Below are 3,947 nucleotides of genomic sequence, written 5' to 3'. Positions count from 1 at the left end.
ACACACACACACACACACACACACACACACACACACACACACACACACACACACACACACACACACACACACACACACACACACACACATACACACACACACACATATATATATATATATATATATATGTATATACATATGTATATACATATATATATATATACATATGTACATATATACATATACACGTACATATATATATATATATATACATGTATTGTATATATATATACATATATATATACATATATATGTATATATAAATATATATATATATATATATATATATATATATATATATATATATATTACATGTATATACATTTATGTATATATATATATATATTTACATGTATATATATATATATATATATATATATATTTATCTATATATAATGTATATATATACATATATATATATATATATATATATATATATATATATATATATTTATATATATAACATTTTAGAAGCTCTGCCAAGGGATTCGAACAATGACCTGTGCGTGCATAATCACAAAGCCAAGACGCTAGTACTTACCTACCATCGCACATAGATCAGTTCCTAGTGTCTTGACTTCGTGATTATGCACACACAGGTCAGGGTTCGAATCCCTTGGCAGAGCTTCTAAAATGTTCAATCTGTCTTCAACACACACACACTTGCACACACACACACACAGACACACACACACACACACACACACACACACACACACACACACACACACACACACACACACACACACACACACACACACACACACACACACACACACACACACACACACACACACACACACACACATATATATATATATATATATGTGTGTGTGTGTGTGTATGTATATATATGTATGTATGTATTTATATCTGTGTGTAGGTATATCTATCTATCTATATGTATATATATATATATATATATATATATATATATATAAATATATATATACGTGAGAGAAATTGGTGCGGAAGGGCAAACGAGGATGTGTTGGGAATAGAGTTTATTGCCCTAACGTTGCGACCAACTTGGTCTTCTTCAGAGGATTTGTTGCATTACAATTAGATCACAAGTCTTATACTCGTAACGAGAGGGAACCCGGCCAGCTATGAGTGGATGTGTCAGGTTTCCCCTTGGCTACCGATTTAATTATCAAGACACTTGCTGTTTTTGAAAGGCATTTAAATCCGTCTCTGTCATTGTTATTTTCCCTGGTAGCAATATGTGCAGCTTCTACAGTTTTTTTTCTGTCTAAATTCAGTGTTGTATATACATACATACACACACACACACACACACACACACACACACACACACACACACACACACACACACACACACACACACACACACACACACACACACACACACACACACACACATATATATATATATATATATATATATATACATATATATTTATATCTGTGTGTGTATATATTTTTGAATATATATATATATATACACATATATATGTATATATATATATATGTATACATATATGTATATATATATATATACACATGTATATACATATATATATATTACAAAGGATTACAAAGGCGGAGCATGCCGACAGGAGACCTTTTGATCCATATCTAGGTCGGATGCGAAAAAAAATCATATTAATAATAAAATAATAACTAAAAACTATAATAATGTAAATAACAAATAAAATACATAAATAAATGCATAGGTATAGTTAAATAATAAACAAACAGGTAAATAGTAAATAATAATAAATTGACATATAACAAATAAATGAAAATCAGACAGACAAATGATAACAAAATAAAAACAAATAACATAAGATAAATTATAATCATTACAGCATCTTACTTAGGTATTTATCTAACTGATTCTTAAAGCTTCGAATTGAACTACATTGCACTACCTGTCCAGGAAGTTTATTCCATACATTTACAGTATAGGAAAAAGTATAATTTTAGGATATAATGTCGCTAAAGGACGAAATGTTACATTAGGATGTAATGTCATAGGACAAAATGTCGCAATGGGATGTAATGACAGTGGAGGCCAAAAGATCACGATGGGAAGTAATGATAGTGGAGGACAAAATATCACGATAGGATGTAATGATAATGGAGGAGAAAATATCACAGTAGGATATAATGTCAGTGGAGGACAAAATATAATTTTAGGAAGGGATACCGGACAGAATGTCAATGAAGGCCAAAATATCATGATAGGATGTAATGACAGTGGAAGACAAAAGATCACGATGGGATGTAATTATGGTGGAGGAAAAAATATCACGGTAGGATATAATGTCACTGGAGGACAAAATATAATTTTAGGAAGGGATGCCGGACATAATGTCAATGAACGACGGGAGGCCGGCGTGAATCACGGTGACGTAGGGGGACAAAATGTACAAAAGAGATCGGATGACCGTGATCGACCAGATGTCCGTGATGGGGGAAATGTTAATTTTGATGGGAGAAATGTTAATGAGGCATTGGATGTCAATGAAGGACCAAATAATAATATAGAGCAAGGTATAAATAAAAAACAAAAATTGTAATGTAAGACATGATATTGAAACTCAAAATGTGTCAAAAAGAAATAATTACGAGTTTCTTAAAACCATGTACTTTAATGCTCGTAGTATTAGGAACAAATTTCAAGAAATACAGGCGTATGTCAAAAGCGAAAATCTCGATATGATAGGAATAACTGAGACATGGTTATATGGTGCAGAGTTCGAAGCTGAATTTAATATTGCGGGATTTAAACACTTTCATCAGGATAGAAACCACAAGAAAGGTGGGGGTGTTCTGTTGTACGTTAAAAACAATATTCATGCTTGTGTTTTAGAGAAATTGAAACAGGATGCATATGATAGTTTGTGGGTTGAGTTAACCCAAACAAATGGACAAAAAAATGAATATAGGTGTAATATATAGGCCAAAGACATTATCATTAGCAGACGACAAACTGTTATTTCAAGAACTGTCTAGTTTCTGCAACTGGGATTTATTGATAATGGGTGATTTCAATTTTACTGACATTGATTGGATGACCCTTGAACATGGCCATATAGGTAGTCGCTTGATTGATTTTCTTGGTGACAATTACCTAATTCAGCATGTAAAAGAGCCCACAAGATATGGAAACTTACTCGATCTATTGATCACTAGCCGCGAAAGCATGGTAACTGATGTAGAAGTCGGTGAATCTGTTGCAAATAGCGATCACAACTTAGTTAGATTCAAACTCCTAAAAAGTTTTAGAATAGATACTTGTGTTTCTAAAATACCCGATTTCAGTAAAGCTCAGTTCATAGGACTACGTCAGGAGCTTCAGCTTACAGATTGGGAGGCAAAATTAAACGAAAGACCTGTAGATCAGATGTGGGAAATATTTCAAAATACGCTCACTAAGATGATTCAAACTTACATTCCTTTTAAGGACAGACGTCCCCCAAATCAGGCTCGCCCAAAGTGGCTCGACAAAGAAACTGAAAAAAGTATTGCTAAAAAGAGACAGGCTTATAAGAAATATAAGTGCTCGGGTGCATCTAATGAATGTGAAAGTTATGTATCAATACAGAGAGATTTAAAAAAGACAATAAGAAAAAAGAAAACGACAATACGAAATTAACATCGCTTATAAATCCAAAGAGAATCCCAAAGAATTCTATAGTTAAATTAGAGATAAAAAGGTTGTTAGGAACCACATTGGTCCACTATTATCTGCTGACGGTCAACTTGAATATTCAAATGAAGGAAAGTGTAATATCTTAAACAATTATTTTAGCTCGGTATTCTTAAACGAAACACCTCAAAGTGAATTCCAAACTGAAACCTGTGAAGTCTAGGGTAAACTTACTCACTACGGTAAATATAACAAAAGAAAAAATTAAAAGGTGTATAGATAACTCAAAGTTGATAAAACACCAGGGCCTGACGGTTGGAGTCCAAGA

This window comes from Oratosquilla oratoria, chromosome 7, assembly GCF_046742065.1.
Source record: "Oratosquilla oratoria isolate Oo_2021 chromosome 7, ASM4674206v1, whole genome shotgun sequence".
Lineage (NCBI taxonomy): Eukaryota > Metazoa > Arthropoda > Malacostraca > Stomatopoda > Squillidae > Oratosquilla > Oratosquilla oratoria.
Note: the sequence above shows the minus strand (reverse complement) of the source record.